The 20,607-nt window shown below is 45.0% G+C and overlaps 1 protein-coding gene across 1 annotated transcript in view; it reads left to right on the plus strand.

Annotated features, from left to right (window-relative positions):
- LOC126284161 (uncharacterized) overlaps window positions 1-20,607 on the plus strand; it is a 440,490-nt gene that overhangs the window by 74,271 nt on the left and 345,612 nt on the right. The gene's annotated exons all lie outside the window — the stretch shown is intronic.

A 20,607-nucleotide genomic window follows, 5' to 3' on the forward strand; every position in this document is an offset into this window, starting at 1 on the left:
TGTCAGTGATGTGTCCTGCTTCCAGCTGAGCCCCAACGACCAGCGAAGACATGTCTGGACGAGCTCCAGACAGCAGTCGGATACCTACCTGACCGTCGCCCGTTATACTGCCCGCAACCAGGATTTATAGCCTAGATTGTCATTTCTTTGGTTGCCATCTGTAGCACAGCAGTCCGTTGGCGATATTCCATCTGCCTCCGCCCCCCCCTCCCCACTTTTTTTTCTCCTTTTATGGCAAGCCATCATGGGCTTAATTTCAGCAAGATAATGCGGGCCCACACACGGCGAGAGATTCTTCTGCTTGTGTTCGTGCTTATCACACCCTACCTCGTCCAGCAATGTCGTCGGATCTCTCTCCCTAACTGAGAAAGTTTGGAGCATTTTGGGTAGGGCCCTCCACCCAGCTCGGGTTTCTGATGATTGGACAGGATTTGGCACAGTATCCCTCAGGAGGACATCCAACAACTCTGTCAATCATTTCCAAGCAGAGTAACTGCTTTCATAAGGGCTAGAGGTGGACCATCGCGTTATTGACTTAACTCAGTTTGTGAAGCTCTTGAATAAATCATACAGTTTTTCTGACATTAATAATTTGTCTGTACGTGTACACCACATCTACCGATTTTAATCCAATTCGGATAATTCTTTCGCTGTGCGTGTTACCTTTTTTAAATGTATTTCATAAAATGACATACAAATCTTAAATTTTTTAAAGCAAATAGAACGTTGTACTTCATTGATACGTCACCGCGTAAAAATAGTTTCAGACTAAGTTTGGCGGCAGTCTGCAACACAACGGACGTCTGGTGATGCCGACCAGAAACTACCATATAGACACCTTCTGTTTGTCGCTCGTTTCTGTCGGCATTGTTACTAACATAGCACTGATCGCTTTTCCCATTTTCGATAATAACGCACTATTTCAAAGCAATGCAAATTACGAATAAAAAGTACTCATTTTTCAATAAGTTTTATTAAAACTAAAAATTTTATGACTGTTTTTATGGGTAACTAATTTTTGGTTTTCTATTCTTATCAGTAAAACAAAAACACCTGTTATAACACAGACCAAACAAATACCCCCTGCGGGTCCTGGAGTAAGAATAGGCCCGAGGTATTCCTGCCTTGTAAGAGGCGGCTAAAAGGAGTCTCACTCGTTTCGGCCTTTATGTGATGGTCCCCTCTCGGGTTTGACCTCCATTCTTCTAAATTTTCCCGAAGAGCGAGCGAATTTGGGAAAATCGCCTTACATGGTACATCGTGTCTATAATGCGCTGAGACCTCTCGCATCCTTCGTCGATGTGGATCTGCACTTCCGCTTATTCTACAACTATTGGGCCAGGTCACCCTCCTGGATGCGTTTTCCTCCATCAACTGTGCAGTATAGTTTTTCGCCCTGACGATGATAATGGACACTCTACAGCGGAGTGTGCGCTGATATGAAACTTCCTGGCAGATTAAAACTGTGTGCCGCACCGAGACTCGTCCCGAGTTCGAGTCTCGGTCCGGCACACAGTTTGTCTCCCAGGAAGTTTGATAATGGACTTGTTTGCACCTGAAATCCAGCCCGGTAGCCAGTCCATTGTGGTGGGGCTTCCATGTACCCTGTTGTTTGTAGCCCACTGATTACACAGGAATCACTCTGCTGATTCCTGTGCCGTTAACTCCCCACGTATGCCAAGGAGTACTAGAAGCAAAAAGTTTGATGTTACGAAAAAGTTTCACATTTCATTCATGCGCAAGCATGAGATCGAAAAGAAGCAGTACGAAATTTTTATATAAATTGGGATCCTCATAATCTTTCATATAATTTGTGTGATGTCCCAGTTTCTTCTCCTTCCTCGTTCTAACAAAACAATCTTGTCATCATTAATTCTGTAACTATTACTGCCATTGTCAAAACTTAGTATCCGGTTAACTTTGTTAACCCTACTAGAATCACCGGTTCAGTTATCTTACGTTTATTCTCCTGTTAGGCGTTATTACGTGTTCGTACAACGAGTTTTCTGCGCTATTTCGAGGATAGAATTAAGCAGCTGCTAACCAGGGACTGTAAAAGTGTTCCTTAGTAGTGTAGCGATCCCGCAACAATTTCCTGTCAAAATTTCTATTTCTTGGATACACTGAGACGATAATATTTATTCCTGTTAGTCGTTTATTTCCACACTGGTAGTCTGCCTCTATTTATTTTGCTTATGATGATAACAACACTTATCATTCGCACACCAAATCAACCACATGAACAAATAGCAATTGCCATTCACCTGTTGGGGTCTATTAGGCTCACCTCATATAGCCCCGTCGCTTTTTGTTAGCGGGAAAGTTCTTTATTTCTAGATGTGACGGGGATTCCCCTGGCAGCACGTACACTATGCATGCATCCAAAAATGAACTTATGATTCGTTCAGATATCAACTTAGAATGTGTTCAGAAATGTTCAAAAGCCAACAAAGATGCGTTTCAAAACAATATGAACAGTCGATAGGTCAACGTGCGCTGGATGCTGGCGCTTTGTGATACAAGCCCCCCCTGAAATTGCTGCCCGGGGCCGATATCCCGGTTTGTGCCCCCACTCCCTCCCCCAGGTCCATATCTGGACCTGACTTCAGGTCACAGCCGATAATGAATGAGGGTACTGACGGTACAATAGTATGTTGTCACGTACATACTGTTACCTCTCAAGCAACAGTAAACAGGTGCAATTTTCCAACAGGATAATATTCATCCACGCGTAGCACAATAACTGAGCCATCTGCGTTGTACGGTGAAACTGAATTTCTTGACACGCTTCTATTTGTGTTGGCCCAACTGGTGGCACTTGTCATGATTCTGGAGCAGGGGTGCTCAACCTTTTTCGGCACGAGATGTACTGCAAGCAATTTATCCCATTTAGAGCTCTACTGATTTAAAAATTGATGAAGGTTTAAGCGCAAAACAGCACAATAGACAAAATTAACCATTTCAGTTACACAAAAGAAAAGATACCTTTCTCTCCATCAAAACTTACTGAACTACTACTTAATTTCTAGATATTGCAGAAGCGAAAAAAAAATATATATTCAATCATCAATGTTGAAAAAAGTTTGCTGAGATACTTGGCGTTGTATATCATCGGCAAGTTTCTTATAATCTGAAAGGTGAGGATGTCAGTTTATTTCTACACTTAGATTTCACCATTCATCATTGAATATGCTGCCTCACGTAGATAAACAGTTTTTGATTGCTGCTGAGCAACAGTCATACAGTAATTTCAAATGAACACACTGCCAATTAACTGTGCTGTTGTTTATTTAATTACGACTCAGGTTTCGGCCCTTTATGCCTTTGTCAAGTGACTGAGTTTATGTCATGGTGATTTTGCATCTGGCATTTCGTGGCAAGCCAATATTTTTCTTAACTTATCGCTAATTTTGAGCTCGATGTCCTGCAATATATGTAATTGACATAAACTCAAGTCACTTGAAAATGGCATAAGGCCGTCGTAATTAAATAAACAACAGTACATTCAAATAGCGATGTGTTCGTTTAAAAATCGCGTAAGTAAGTTGACCCAGAAAACTATAAAATATACGGTCAGTTTTACAATGTTACGGTAGGCTTTACACTGAATAACTTCCAACGGTCACCTTTATTGTACTATGCCTTTAAACGGAAATGTCATTTTGAAATAGTTATTTCCTCCATCTTGCACATCGTTGTTTCATGGAATCTTGAAAACACGAAACTTGGGTTTCCTTTTGGAGGCGGAGCTTGTTCACACTCACATGACGCCAAGGCCTATCCTACTTCATCACAACCCTCGCACATCGCGCACAGTTCTCGAGCTTACCGCGTTGGAAGAACATTAAAGGCGGTAACATGTAGATGGAGACGAAGGTGGCGGAGATAGTGTTGTCAGATCTACCACCTACAAATAACGTGCGAAATACTCGTTGTCAACAGACTGGTAGTTTACAATAACCGGTTCATTGTAACAGATTTCAGACAAAGCCATGACAATGACGGGTCGATCGCGATCGCCGGGTTGGGCACACTTGAAGTGGATTCACGAGAGAGGCGCGTTTGACGGCGTGTGGCCAGCAGCAGCAGCAGCATTCCGAGCTTTGCTGCAACAGTGTGATTCAGCAGTGGGCAGCCTGCTGTATGGAGCGGTCGCGTGTACATCTTCTGGAGGTGCACCAACTCGGTGCTGGCCACTGCGGCAGGTTGGTGTCCGCCACGTCAAAGTCGCCCTCTGTGTGTCCTACCTGATTGAATCACGAGCATTTCCGTGACGTCGTCTGCCCGTCGCTCCTCAAAGCCACAGGCCATACCGCCAGGCTGCGTTCTGTGTAGCAAGGCGTTCAGGAAACTATGCAAGAGGGTAATTTCAAAAGTCCTGCACACTGCGCATAAGCGACCGTTTCAGTGGCGGGATCAACTTGCACTTCATGTCAGTTCTGTGCGAGACTTCAAGCGGATCGGTCGTGTATGTGCTTACTGGTTCGTATGGCTGTGTCGTGAGTAGTTCAGTTTTAAAATGGAAGCTGAAACCGAGTCAGGGCGGAATGCACATTGTGACCAGCGTTGCTACATCAAAATCGAATCCCTATGTGGGAAGAACTCCGTAGCTTCGAGAGAGGCGCGTGGGAATACTGTAGTGGATCGTAGCACAATATCACGATGGTCTGATAGCTTCCGTGAAGGTTGGATAAACACTGAGGGCAACCTAACAAGTGGACGGCCATCCACTGCAACAGGCTACACCTCTCTAGGTCATTGTTCATGACATTTTGAGAGAGAATCGAAGAAAAATATGTGATGTAATTTCATATGAGGCCAGAATGTCTGTCACTTCAGTTTACAGAATCATAACTGAGAAGTTAAAGGTGGGGAAGGCTGTTGTCAGGTAGTTTCCGCGAGATGGAATGAAGAGCAGGAAACAGGCCGCAGAAGAATCGCAGAATAAATGTTATAACGTTATGAAACAGAAGAACAGTTTCTGAAAAGGATTGTTGCACTTGAGACCTGGATAAGAGATTTTGAGCCAGAACATAAGTCTGTCGTTGCATTATAAAAGTTCAGATTCTCCATGCCCAAACAAATTTCGCAGCTATCTCTTAGGGGTGACACTGATGGTGATCTTTGTGTATGATAGGAGTAGAGTATTAGTTACAGACATAGTGTCCCAAGGAACGTCTGTAAGAGGCGCTTACTAAAAGCTGTTGCTACAAAATGTTTTGTTCCGAAAATGAGTGAAAGAAGGCCTGATTGCTTGCTTGCAGCTGGTGTCCTCATTTTGCACGGTGATGCAATACGGCATATTGTCATACCAGTGAGAGAAATGCTCCACAAATATGGTGTGGAAATAATTCCCCGCCCAAAAGATAGCCCTGAAAATGCAGGACACAGTGCTCTTGTGAGATTCTTATTTATTACGACCAGTTTCTTTCAGTGACAATCTTCACAATACAAAAACCTACAATCACATCATCACGTGTCCTAAAGGTCGTCAAATATGAATACCAACTTGATCATAGTCAAATAGGTTATTTATTGAAAATTTTCCAGTACAAAAACAATAGAACTTGATGAATTGCAAGAAGTACACTAAATACGCCCTCCAAGAGCTGCTGATAAATGATTCCATATCACAGCTGGTTTAAATCTTCACCAGGTCTCCTGTATACCAAGGGAGAAAACATACGAGATCCATGTAATAACTGACTGTTACTGCAACGATACTTGTGTGTGATACACTTCCCGACAAAGAGGAGGAGGAAACGAAAGGAAATTTCTCATACTGAGAGGGTTTTTTCATGTTATTTCAATAACAAAATGATCAGGTCTACAAAATAACTTGAAAGTATGAGCCCACTTAGGAGTGCGAAGTTCCACCGCTACTGGCCTGGAGATGCGTGCACTGTTTCGCATAGAAGAGGTGTCAAAAAACTGTTGTAATCTCTCCTGAAACAGGCTGGCCCACAATTGTTGTAACTGGGCCTTGATACGGAGATGTTGCGGGCCACGAAAGTACCTCAGCATCACGGTACAGCGCAGGATTTGAGTGGAGTACGCTCTTCAGTCCTTCAACTATATTGATGGACAATAACTGTACATGGAGCAGGAACCGCTGAATGACAATGGTAAACTGCTGGGTTGAAAGTCTGAAGATGATCATATGATGGACGAAACAGGTAACCTTTTAATAAACGTGCTTGCGATCTAGAACGTTTTATAATTAGTTTAAAATATTACGTTGTGATCGCTATCTCCAATGTTTTCAAAAATACTTACAGCGTTATATAATCTGCAACATTCCTCATCTCTGGCTGCCATCTTTTACTGAACACTGGGAAAAGACACCGTACGCTCTCAAGGTGGCCGACGTCCAGTCACAGCGTGGCCTGACCCATGTTGACCATTATGGCCCTGCCCACTGCCAGGCATCACGCCACACCACGTTCCAGACTGTTCCTGTTTCCGTCTCACTTGCTGCCTTCTGGTCGGTCTGTTTCCCTGCAGTGACTACTTGGGTCAGCCACACCGAACCCACTAGAAGTGTGACTAGTGCCCCATAAAAGGACCAGTGCTGCCTCGACACTCCAGTCAACTGCTCGACACCGCGGCCACTGGTAGTGGCTCAGGTTATTGCCTCCACTGTTCCGTACCACTGACGCACATCTAGCGCCAACCCAGTGAAAGAGACAACCTCAGCCATCGCGCCAATGCTTGGCCCTTGCGGTGCACCGCAAGACTGTCAACCGAAGCGGTCACGGCGTTGACCTCCAGGTAATGTGCACGGTATTCCTCGTACCGTGTATTGCCCACTGATGATTCACGCTGTTGCAGCAAAGCTCGGAGGCGCTGCTGCTGGCCACATGCCGCCAAACGTGCCTTCTCTTGTTACTCTAGACCCAGGTTAAGTGCTACCAGCTGGGCCAGTGCAAAGAGAAGCGTGCTGCGAAATTCAGTTTCACGATAAAACGCAAATGTTCCGTAGACACTGTGCCAAGTGCGGACGAGTATTGTCCTCTTTGAAAATTGCGGCTGTTTCCTGTTGGGTAAGAGTACAACACACAAGGACGCAGGATGTGCGTGACATGCTGTTGTGCCGTGAATTTTCTTAGTCATTACCAGCTGTGACGTGAAATCATACTTCACATTGCGACGCCATTCATCAGCAGTCTTCTCGGTCGCGGCACCACTGCAGACGCAGCCGTTGGTGTTGTCAATGGCAGCCTGTAGATGGGACGGTAATTTAGTCTGGCTGGTGCTAGCCTCAGACCAACGGTGCGGGATTACACATAATCCCATTACTTGTTCTTGGAAGGCAGGCACAGATATAATCGTGTTACGATGCGTTTGATGCACAATTACATGATGCTACGTTTGATGCACAATTACATGATGCTACCTTGTGGTCGTCCAAAATCTTCACAATGAGTATGCCCGTCCCCAAGTTCTCATGCTGTTCAATATTGGACCACTGTCATGCCCGAGTGTCGCACAAATATGGATATTGCGCATTTCGATCATCCGGTCAACGGAGGCCCACAACGAGGCACTTTCCAAACACTTAACAGGTGCTGATAACGCTGTCACATACGGGTACGCGGGATCTGTTGCGCCCTTCAGTGATTCACTCAACATCTGATGCTGTTCTAAGCCCTACCAGGCTTAGTAACAACAGTAAACAAAAACAACACTAATGTGCTGTGGTGGCTTTTAAGCCAATCACAGAATTGCAACTATAATTTTGTTTTTTACACATCTAACGACGGTGTGCGCGTGTGTGTGTGCGCGTGCGTGCGTGCGCTCAGACACGAGTTGCATCTTCTGTGAGTAGAAAGAGCAACATTCTATTCAAAGTCAAATTACAAATTAGCATGAAAACCGCCATAAATATAGTTACACAACATCTTGATATAACCTTTAAAAATATGTCCTTCGCCTCCAAGGTCACAAAACAGGAATCCTTTTAATTATTCTGTCTGAGGTCATTTCAAAAGTGAAGTACACAGTACTCCCACTGATGCAATTGAAGACCTGAAGGAGAGATTGTACAGCCCTGTAAAGATTTACGAAACTACCACCCCCCCTTTTTCTTTAAAAAAATAATAATGTAACGTGCCGAAGCAGTGTCGTATTTCTTTTTAAGGTATGTCGTGCTGAAATCTGAGCCCAACTAGATAGGGACTTAATCGCGCGGTTCATGCAGGAGGTGAACAAAAATAAGGAAAACTCAAGAACACAACACATTACCAAACCTAATCCAGAGTAAGAAAACCATTGACGTTCGGAACAGCTTCCATTCGTGTTGGGATGGGTAAATAAAGGTCCTGTATGATTTTCAATGGAATCTTTTGTCATTCTTACTCCAAAATAGTGACGAATTCAAGACGAAGACGAAGACGGAGGTGGAGATCGCTCACGCACCCATTTCTCCAAAGTAAAGAAACGCTCAATAATATAGAGAGCTGCTGACCGTGGTAGCCAGGGGAGATGAGACAGTCCATCCTCGTGCTCGCAGAACCATTCCTGGGCAGTGCGAGCTGTTTGCACTGGAGCCCTGCAGTCGTCGAGGACTGCATGACCACTGGGGAAGAGATATTGTACGCGGGTATGCTGAATAGTCATGTCTCCGAATTGTTTATTCCGTTCCCAATATCGATTGTCTTATTACATGTCATGCGTATTATTCGGTCGACTAGCGCAAGTTGCAGGCCTCTCCCGCTAGAGGGCTGCGAATTGTGTCGTGTAACATGATAGTTTGTAATGGAACTATGTCAATGCTCGAGAAACAGCGTGCTGTAATCTAGTGTCCAACCGCAGAAAATGTGCATCTAATTGAAATCCACAAAGGAATGAAAACCGTGTACAGTGGTGTTAGCGTCGACATCACTAATGCATGGCGTTGGGTTGTTAGCGATCGTAATGAAGGAAACGGTGCTGCTAATCTCAACGTATGTGACAGAGCTCGGAGTGGACGGCCGTGTGCGGCAACCGACGGCAGTCACCGCAATCTCACAGCTTTGAGATAAGTGTGGCATACCACTAGAGCATGTACGGGCCGAAACTGTGATACTGACTTGAAACTAAGACTGGACATTTGTTAGTAATTTGATTTTGCTTTGAGCGCGAGGGTAAATAGTTCCTTAATAATAATGACAGGTTATGAAAGCTGGGTTCACCAATTTGATCCTGAAAACAGAGCACCAAAGGAGTTACGCCGCAAAGGATCACCTACGTCAAAAAAGTTGAAGACCCCACCAGCGGCAGGCAAAGTCATGCTCACAATGTTGTGGGATGTTCGAGGTTTGGTGCATGTGGAACTCATGCCTAAAGGGACCACCATGCACCGTGCGAGGTACTGTGAGGCCTCAGAAAACTGAAAGCATACTAATTCGAAGAGATCGTTCATACGTGGAGCACCCCTCCGCTTCAGCATGACAGCACCAGGCCATACACGATCAATGCCACTTCTGCAACAAATCGACGCCTTAGGTTTGCTGTCATCGATCATTCTCAATCTGGTTCAAATGGCTCTGAGCACTATCGGACTGAACTTCTGAGGTCATCAGTCCCATAGAACGTAGAACTAGTTAAACCTAACTAACCTAAGGACATCACACACATCCATGCCCGAGGCAGGAATTCGAACCTGCGACCGTAGCGGTCCTCAATCTGGTCTCTCGTTGGGAGAAATGTGTGCGTCGCCAGGGTAAGTAGGTTGAGAAATAAATATCTAGGCATGAAGAATAAAGATGTAGAATGTTAATAACGTTTTATTTAAAAAGCTTTCAGAGTTTCCACAAAAATTTGGAGGCATTACTTTTCAGCACGCCCTCATCCAATGGAATAGACCTGCTGAGCCAAATTGCTCACGTTATTCATCGCAGTAATGGATCTTGCAGAGTGCCCATGGAATACCATTATATGGATGCCCAAATTATCACCAAACCCCGGTCAGGGTTTCACTTTAGGGACATAAACTTGAATAGAAATCGGAAAAAAGTGTGCAACAAGACTTAGGCGACCAAGTAACTTTCTTCCCTTACTCCATAGTCGAGGTTTTTTTGCTCCGGTCACACGTTTTCCAATTAACGAGCATATGTATCACTGGTGAGGTAAAGAAGTTCAAGCTCGCCTTGCTGTTCCCTGTTTGTGGAGTTCTCCTATTTTTCGTCACAATCCTCTTCAACGACCGTCTGTCAAAATCGCTCAACACACAGCTTCGTCCGCGTTGTGAGTAAACGGATGTCGTTTTCCTGCGTTCCTTGCAAGCAATAAAAATTTTCAGTATTGGGCCTCTTGGAGCAGCAAACACTTGAAGCTGTTTTGATTACGGAAGCACCCACCATACGAGCACCAACAATTAACCCACGTTCGAATCACTTAGCTCCTACATATCGCTCTCAAAAGTACACAGAACACTGATCGTACCACAACTGACACTTGCAACATATCGAAGGCGTTGTACTGGTGCTGTTGGTGGTCAAACAACATACTCTGTACGCTTGGCTAGCGTCTGCATTTATATTCAAGCGTGCATTTCTCGTGGTATTTCCATCGTTTTGTGCAACCCCTGTATTTCATAAGGGCCTTGTTCCTCGCAGCTAAGGCTGTGTTCAATACTGAAGCCGTGGCGTCTCGTAGCAACACTTCACGAATTTACACGCAAATCGGACGTTTGTGGTTTCGGTCGCGGTGTTGTCCAACCATGTATTTTATATCTACATTTATACTCCGCAAGCCACCCAACGGTGTGTGGCGAAGGGCACTTTACGTGCCACTGTCCTTACCTCCCTTTTCTGTTCCAGTCGCGTATGGTTCGCTGGAAGAATGACTGTCTGAAAGCCTCCGTGCGCGTTCGAATCTCTCTAATTTTACATTCGTGATCTCCTCGGGAGGTATAAGTAGGGGGAAGCAATATATTCGATACCTCATCCAGAAACGCACCCTCTCGAAACCTGGCGAGCGAGCTACACCGCGATGCAGAGCGCCTCTCTTGCAGAGTTGCCACTTGAGTTAAACATCTCCGTAACGCTATCACGGTTACCAAATAACCCTGTGACGAAACGCGCCGCTCTTCTTTGGATCTTCTCTACCTGTCCCGTCAACCCGATCTGGTACGGAACCCACACTGATGAGCAATACTCAAGTATAGGTCGAACGAGTGTTTTGTAAGCCACCTCCTTTGTTGATGGACTGCATTTTCTAAGAACTCCCAATGAATCTCAACCTGGTACCCGCCTTACCAACAATTAATTTTATATGATCATTCCACTTCAAATCGTTCCGCACGCATACTCCCAGATATTTTACAGAAGTAACTGCTACCAGTGTTTGTTCCGCTATCATATAATCATACAATAAAGGATCCTTCTTTCTATATATTCGCAATACATTACATTTGTCTATGTTAAGGGTCAGTTGCCACTCCCTGCATCAAGTGCTTATCCGCTGCAGATCTTCCTGCATTTCGCTACAATTTTCTAATGCTGCAACTTCCTAATGTTGCAACCTCTCTGTGTACTACAGCATCATCCGCGAAAAACCGCATGGAACTTCCGACACTATATCTTGAGATTTTCCGCTAGGAAAAGAGCGGTGGACACGGGCAGGAGCTACTTGGCGCGATTCAGCTCGATACCGGCAGGAGCTACTTGGCGCGATTCAGCTCGATAGCGCTCTCTCTCTCTCTCTCTCTCTCTCTCTCTCTCTCTCTCTCTCTTTTCGGCAGTGTGTCGCAAAGTCTGGCAAGAGAGCGGAGACTGGAGTCGGCGTTTGGTGACGGGTGTGTGGCACGATACGGCGCAGCGCTACCGCGGAACTGAGCCGCTAGGCGGGCGCGCCGGGCTGGAAAGGAGCGCGCCGAATCGCCGCCGCCGCCGCTGCTGCATGCCACCACCGCTCCGCGCCCCCTCTGTCATCTGGCGGTCCGCCTGCGCGCTGGCTTGTCTGCTTTTTGTTGCGAGTGGCATGACAGTGCCGGAAGAGTATAATTTCGTGTCGCCAGCTCACATTTCAGCCTTAACACTGTCGCTGAATTGAGGGAGCGAGAGCGACCGCTACGGTCGCAGGTTCGAATCCTGTCACGGGCATGGATGTGTGTGATGTCCTTAGGTTAGTTAGGTTTAATTAGTTCTAAGTTCTAGGCGACTGATGACCTCAGAAGTTTAGTCGCATAGTGCTCAGAGCCATTTGAACCATTCGAACACACATCCATGCTGGAGGCAGGATTCGAACCTGCGACCGTAGCGGTCGCGCGGTCCCTGACTGTAGCGCCTAGAACCCCTCGGCTACTAAATATGTATGGGAATCGGATATGTATCTACAACTCCTCTCCCTCTTTCTGTCCATCTCGTCCTGTCCCCTCTCTTTACTTGAATCTTCGTTATTGCCACTGCAAACGACATCTTGGTTGGAAATTGGAGTAGCTTAAAACGAATGCGTAAATGCACGGTCTACTCAAATTAATGGGACCGTCACGTGTGTTCGACGTCAACGTGCAATAACCACTCACAGACGGCAGGTGACATACTAGCAGTGGAGGGTATATGAAACTTGTCGGTGGGACGCGGAAACTGCGCATTCTTTCTCGTAATGCGGAAACGAAGCCTTTATCTGACGTCTGAAAGGAGATGATCATTGGCTTTCGGGAAGGGTGGAAGCATTTTCGAAACGACTAAGCTTGTAAACTGTCCACATAGCGCCCTGGTTGAAGTATGCCATTCATGGCAAAATGACGCTATCCGAGACTGGCGCCAGGGCAACTGTGGTGAACCTAGTGCCGTAGGTGAAGGGGTGAGAGGCAGATGTCGAGATCTATACTGGCAAATAGACGTGCAAGTGTTGAGCAACTGACCACCCAGATGAACCGAGGGACTACAAACAGGGTCTCCTCAACGACCTTTATGCGAACGTTTGCTGCGTAGGAGTCTGCGCAGCAGGCGCCTGGTTCACGGACTCGTGCTGACCGCTGTTCATGAGCGACGAAAGCTGGAATTTACAGGCCAATACCGCTACTGGACGTCCGCTGAGTGGCGACAGGTGGCTTTTGCAGGCGAATCTCGTTTTATGACTCATCGGGCAGATGGCCGTTGGCACTGGCGGCTCGTGAGTATGCATTGTGGATGTTCACAGATTTTTAGATTCAGATAAATTTGTGAGTGGAAAATTAATAAACAGCATCTGTTGTTTTAATAGTTATGCTTATCAACAAATTTATAAAACTACAGCCACTGTCAATAACAACATTAAATATAAAAATTATAATCATAATTTATATGACAAATGAAAGAATTTTTGGGGGGGGGGATTCGTTGTTTTGTACATAATTAAGTACAGTTTAGGGCAATAAGAAATAATGTGTACGCTTTTGCAACTCTGCATATTGCATTTTTGCGTAAGTGGGAGTTCTCGTGCTTTCCCATTTTTTATCGGACAAATGTACAAGATCTCTAACAGACGTATTAGTTCACGAATATACCTCTGGGTGGAAAATCAGATAATTCTTACGCTGCACGCTCACAACAACTTGTGTTAACTGTACGCTTTCTTGTTAAGTGTTCGTTTGTAGCCACGCTTGATTTCGTCATTCTCTCAATCAAAGGCTCTGTTCTCGGAGACCCCACTTTCTTTGCGGCTAACTTTTCCCAGAATGAGATTTTCAATGTGAAGCGCAGCGTGCGCTGGTTCGAAATTTCCTGGCAGACTAAAGCTGTGTGCCGGACCGAGACTCGAACTTGGGACCTTTGCCTTTCGCGAGCAAGTGCTGCACCGACAGAGCTACCCAAGCACTACTCACGACTCTTTATTTTTCCGTTAGCATTTAAAATAGATTAAATATAGTTCATGTTTACACTGCACACGAAAGCCGATTACCGCTCATTAAACAACAAACTCCAAACACAGGGTGCTGTTTGTGGAAATGATTACTCTCAAGTAGTAATGTATACCACCATGTCACTTGACACTAGAATGCAAATGAGGCGCTGAGATCCATAATGCACACTGCCGTCGATCCCATATTTAAGTGAATGTCAGAGAAATCAGTTCAAATGATTCAAATGGCTCTGAGCACTATGTGACTAGAACTTAGAACTACTTAAACCGAACTAACCTAAGGACATCACACACATCCATGCCTGAGGCAGGATTCGAACCTGCGACCGTAGCGGTCGCGTGGTCCAGACTGTAGCGCCTAGAACCGCTCGGCCACATCGGAAGGCGAGAAATCAGTGATACGGCTTTTCGTGAATTTTCATATAAGCAATGTGGGCCTAAAGCACAGATAAACGTAACTCACCGTAAGATCAACAGATTTCAGAAGCATGAATATATGCTAATCTCACATTCGACAGTGATGTGCTTTGGGCCCTTACGATAAAATTCATGACTTAATATTCTATAACTCATTCAGAAACACAGAAAATAGATTTCGTGTCAGTACAACTTTAACATATATTGGCGTCCAACCTAATTTTACAATATGTAGTTAGTGAATTGAGGAATGTGCTATCATCTAGCAGGAAGGGGAATGGGGATGAAAGTTTGCCGTAGTGTGCTACCACCTCGTGGCACTGACAAACTTCTAGTTGAGCGGCAAGGGCTAGCTGTGCACGTAGTGAAATGTGCACATAGTTTATCAAATCTGCATGTAGTTGCCCCATAGGGCAGTTACGCCACGCGCGAGTTGCGGATGCGCGTAAGCTGCTTAAAACGTACACAACTGGAGGTGTGCTCGAGACCCCCTGTCGCCAGTTTCACGGAGTCTAGAGGAGCAGCAGCGCGGAAGATTGAAGTGCCGCATGTTTCAGATTGCAGAATCTGCATTAACATCATTCAAAGAAAAATAACCAATAAATCCGCAAGGTGTCGAATGTGAGGGTGTTCCCGTGCTCTTATACAGCAGCCGCTACTGGCCACTGGCATGAAACGTCAATCGTCAGACGGGTCCAGGCTGGAGGAGGGACCTTTATGGTCTGGGGAATGCTTTCGTGGCATTCTCTGGGTGATGTCAGTCTGTAACGCAAATTGGATTAATAAAAGTACGACTCTCACCTTGGGAACCCCTAAACGCAGTTTGTTGTTTCTCAGCACGTTGGCATCTACCAACAGGACAAAGCAAACGTGTCACATCGCTCGCCTGTGCGGCTGGTCCCGGCGGAGGTTCTAGTCCTCCATCGGGCATGGGTGTGCGTGTTTGTCCTTAGGATAATTTAGGTTAAGTAGTGTGTAACTTTGGGACTGATGACCTTAGCAGTTACGTCCCGTAAGATTTCACACACATTTGAAAATTTTTTTGAACACATCGCTCGCAGTGGACTTGTGTGGTTCAACGAGCACCAGGATGGGTTTACTGTATTCCTCAAGCCGGCAGCTGTGTCCGGTTGGTTCTAGGCGCTTCAGTCTGCAACCACGCTGCTGCTAGGGTCGCTGGTTCGAATCCTGCCTCGGGCATGGATGTATGTGGTGTCCTTAGGTTAGTTAGGTTTAAATAGTTCTAAGTCTAGGGGACTGATGACCTCAGATGTTAAGTCTCATAGTGCTTAGAGCCATTTCAACCACCCAGGCCACCAAACCCCCCCCCCCCCCCCCCCCCCCCCCCACACACACACACGCTGTTTTAAACCCAATCGATGATCTGTAGAATCACTGACCGGTCTGATCACGCCATGGCTCACCAACCGAGACACCCAGTGTGGCTGACCACAACACGAGTCGTCACGACTCCACCAATCCCTTCGGTACTTACCAGAAATTCAGTGACAGTCTTCTGCACGTCTCGCAGCGGTCCGCTCTGCAAAAGATGGTTATGACTGAACAGTGTATATGGGATGAACCATTTGTCTAATGGTTTACATTTACCCTATCGAAGTTAAGAGAGAGCGAAAAAGTAAACGAAACTACAGATTTTCACAGCACAGTATTTTCTATCATATCTGTTTTATCAGAAAACCTGTGCGTTGTCATAAAGCCTAGGCCAGTCTGAAAGTTCGAGTAAAACCGGTCTACAACTTTTCGAGATTTTTGCCAACAATTTCTCAGTTTTTTTTTTTTTTTTTGCCAACAATATCTCCGTTTTATGTACTATATATACATATCCTTAAAAAATAAGCAGCCTATGTCCGCCGGAATGTTTGATAGAGTATCGTCTAAATCGTCGTCGTCGTCGTCGTCGTCGTCGTCGTCGTCGTCGTCGCGAATCATTTGCGATTAAATGTAATCTACCTAACGGCAAGGAATCGTGATGAAATGATGAAGATTCCGATAAATAGACGTTAATTTCATAAAGATTCCTTATTTATATTCACGCCACGAATATCACCGACGGCTGGCGCGCTCGTTTGGTGTTCAGCAGGCTGCTACATATTTAAACATTGATTTCGCGGAAACGCTTGAAAATCGCATCATACTAGAACAGCATTTGTTACCCAAATGCTCACTACTGACGTCTGAAACAGGAGTAAAATTGGTGACGGGCTGGGTGGTTGCTTCACTTGTCAATGCCAAGAAGCACAGAGAGGGTTAGTTCTCTATCAGCACAAGTTGTCCAGTCGTATTTTTCAAAGTAACTTAAAGCTAGCGTCTAAACTGTTGTATTGGCCAGTTGCAGCCAATTTATTCTCACAAGAGTTTCTAACTATTTCGCTTCGATGCCCCTATCGAAATGTAGACGGGCGCGTCACAGTTACAACTCTCGATTACAGTTTTCAACTCGAGGAAGCAGTCATTTTCCTAAATCATTTCAGCCTAGTATGGGATGGTGCCAATGAGGGATGTTCTTTACGTAATGGCAACGTCACACAGGAAGCGCTGTTAAACATGGGAGTTTCAGGGACACTGGAAATTGCTGTTTCAGACAAGATATAAAGTAACCGGCCTTCGTACTCGTATTTAATGCACAGAAATTGGAGTACTACTATTACTGACCAAATGAGAGGTAATAAGCATCAAAAAGTACAAAATTTCCTGCTAACAGAAGCCGACCGGGGTGGCCCTGCGGTTCTAGGCGCTACAGTTTGGAGCCGAGGGACCGCTACGGTCGCAGGTTCGAATCCTGCCTCGGGTAAGGATGTGTATGATGTCCTTAGGTTAGTTAGGTTTAATTACTTCTAAGTTCTAGGCGACTGATGACCTCAGAAGTTAAATCGCATAGTGCTCGGAGCCATTTTGCTAACAGAAACAAACGCAGGAAAATATCAAAAGTTTTTCAGAACAAGTGTCGCAGAGCATCATTATTTTTCCACGAAGTCATTCATTCTGAATATTATTCTTATTGGAGCCTACATTACTACACGCATCCTTGTTCTTCTTATGCTTCGACATCGGCGTTGTTAAAGAGAAGAAAAAGTGTGTGAACATTTTCTAAGTGCATGAGAGTCGTGTAACTGAGGCGGTACCAGTTCGGTCTTCACCTAGCGGAATGTGGGAAACCGCCTAAAAACCACATAGAGGCTTGTCGGCACATCGGCCTCGTTAATCCACCAGGCAAATTCGATCCGGAACCGGCGCCAGCGCCTGCTCGAATCGCGGAAACGACGTGCTAACACGCTGCGCTATCCGACCGGGTCACAGCACTGCAGTGAATCAGGAGATTAATACTTCGTAAACAACGAGGCTAAACGTCGAAGTCTGAACATAGCCTAACTGAAACCGTTTACAGAACACCACACTGAAAATTTTGTTTAGGGTCCTGGAAAAGCTAGAGAAAAACGGATTTCCGTGCGTAAGGATAAGCTCGTGTTTCTCTGATTCAGATCCGATGTTCTGTAAATCATCCGGTAAGTTTGTAATGGTTTATGTTTGCTGTATCGCTTTTTTCAAAGTTTGATATTGGAACATTGATTTTGTTGTTCCCTTTCCAATACAGAGTGAAACCACTCTGCAACGGACACAGAACGTTAACTTCTGAAAAACCGTTATCGAAGAAAACAGATTCGAAATTACAAAACACACATCATTCCAAACGCAAAAAAGATGTGAAAGCGTCAGTGCTGCTAGCACGGATTGCTAGGCTATATACAAACGAACTTGTGTGAAAGCTTTTCCGCTTGACTGGAAAGCAATGCTGCGTTAAGGTGCTGCAACTTCCTAAACCACGAGCGTTTCACTAGACGAGACTACTGTGTTATCGAATAGACGCTTTCGTATTGAGCAAGTGTATCCAATTGCTGGTTTGGAAAGCCCTTGCTATGGAGTATCACTTTCAAACAATCTAAAGATTGGAGAAATTGACTCACTTATTTAACATCTACTGGATAAAGGCCTCCGTTAGTCTTCTCCATGCTTTATGGTCTTCACCTGTCTGCCTCTAGGTTAATCGTGCCTCTCTGCCTTCTTTCTTATCGGATAATTTGCGACATGAACTACCGTTGTCCATGTATTCGTCGGGCGTCATGTCTCGCGCACTTCAGATACATTTTCAGTATAGCCTTAATCAAGTTTTCCACACCAATTTGTTTCCTGATCGGATTCACACACCCTTCCCCTTCCCAGTAATTCCCAAAAGACGTTTCCCAGTACTTCGCTGACTACCCTTCAGCTTGAATGGTTTCTCGAATTAAAAACACGTGTCTCATTGCATTAAGTACATCTCACGATTCAGACTTGACGTTACCTTCGTTTGGAAAACTTATTAAAAGTATACCAGACCATTTTTACTCTTTTGCGGCCCGAACAGTTACTGTCTTCAGGTGCCCTAGATACGGAAAATAGTTAATTGCCCATTCGCAATTTCTACGTTTTCACTGTGCGTTCTTATAGTTCTGTTGGCATCGATTTTTAGGAGTGATTTCAGACTCGCTTGTTTTTCCTTTCATTGTGACTGTTATTGCACTAAACGCGGACAGTAGTGTCGTCAGCAGTGGAAAGGAGTGTTAGATTGAGAAGGCGATGATCACAGCTTGTAGAAATTGTTAAAAAATCACGGTTGCACACGGCTGTATCAATTTATTGAACAGCCATATTGTCATAAACAGACTCTCTTCGTGGGTTTTGTGACATCGTAATTGGATGTATGATAACGTATACTCACTATGATGCACCGAGTCAGAAACAAACTTCTCCGTTCAGCTATAAATGAGGAGCTCGTACGACGTACAGTAGGCCTTTGGCGAAGCACGTCATGAGTATTATAGTTAAAGATCTTGATTTGTAACATTATGCTTGATAGTGGTTATGGGTTGTCACGCATCGGATGGAAATGGAAATGAGCGTTTGGCGTCATTGACCGGGAGGCCCCTTGCGGGGCAGGTCCGGCCGCCTTGGTGCAGGTCTCTTATTACATTCGACGTCACATTGGGCGACCTGCGCGACGGATGAGGATGAAATGATCGTGAAGACAGCACAACACCCAGTCCCTGAGCGGAGAAAATGCCCCACCCAACCGGGAATCGAACCCGGCCCGTCGGACGGCAATCCGTCACGCTGACTACTCAGCTATCGGGGCGGTCACGAATCAGATGACGCTGTTCCAATAAACATGAAGGTGGTCTGCTTGACTGAAACGGGTTGCTGATGAATTAGTTAGCGTAGTTGTGTACATCGTTTTTCAACAAAAGGAAACTGGTTAACGTATGTTTCTTTTACACTTACTCTTCATCGTTTTCACATTTTAGGGATCTCACAATTGCCTCTTGAACTGTTAAGAATTCATGAAAGGCTGATTTCTTTCATTTGAATATTATCACTATCCTAGTGGAAGCTTTAGCATTGAAGAACGTGGTCTGCTTTATACTGAGTTAAGTTAAACCATTATACGCTCAGTATTTCGCGTACAAAATAATACGAAGAACGAAAAGCACTTTTTTTTTAAAAAAAAGAGTCAAAGAACTTTCAAAGGGGCGTCGCAGTGTACCTTGTGAAGACAGTCACACAAAGTGACGATGGTCCGTATTAAGGGTGCAGAAGGAACTAATAGTACTGAGGCGCTAGTAGTCCCAAAGATAATGTAATAAGCACTTAAAGAATATGACACATCGCTTTCAAGGAAAAGCTTAGACAAGAGACACAAGGAACATACGGCATAAAATTTGCAGTACATGTAGATTGTGGGCAAGTGCGAATACTGTAATGTCAGTTTGTGACACAGGAAAAAGATGAAGATAATTCGGCTTGTTCAAAATGTTTAGGGGCTGTAAGTTTATGGACTGCTGACAGTTGAAGACTATGAGGGTCGTTACGATACACCTTACACTTCAGGGCTCCCCGCACAAAGTAACCGCACTGCCAGATCTGATGACGGGGGTGACCATCTAGAGCTGCGATTAGATGGACCTCCGCTAAGAACTCTTGTCACGTGTGAAGATTGTGTTAATATGCTCGAAGGTTCGATCGGCTGTATGGGCATTTGCTTAACAGGCAGCGACATCGAATCAGCGACTTAGAAGCCTCAAGATCTAATCTATTTGCGTTTCCCAGTGATTCACGAAGCGACTTCGAATCAAAAGGCTTGCACCAGGCTGTGTGTTAAGTATTCATTCGCATACTGCATTGGTGTCCCAGTATTTCTGCAGATGGTGCAAGTAAGATTTGTTGCGATCATGGACATCATAATAGATCTTCTGAAAATCAAAATAATAGATCATAATTAAGGAATTATCTTTTCCAATGGTCTTC

This window comes from Schistocerca gregaria, chromosome 8 (genome assembly GCF_023897955.1).
Source record: "Schistocerca gregaria isolate iqSchGreg1 chromosome 8, iqSchGreg1.2, whole genome shotgun sequence".
Taxonomy (NCBI): Eukaryota; Metazoa; Arthropoda; class Insecta; order Orthoptera; family Acrididae; genus Schistocerca; species Schistocerca gregaria.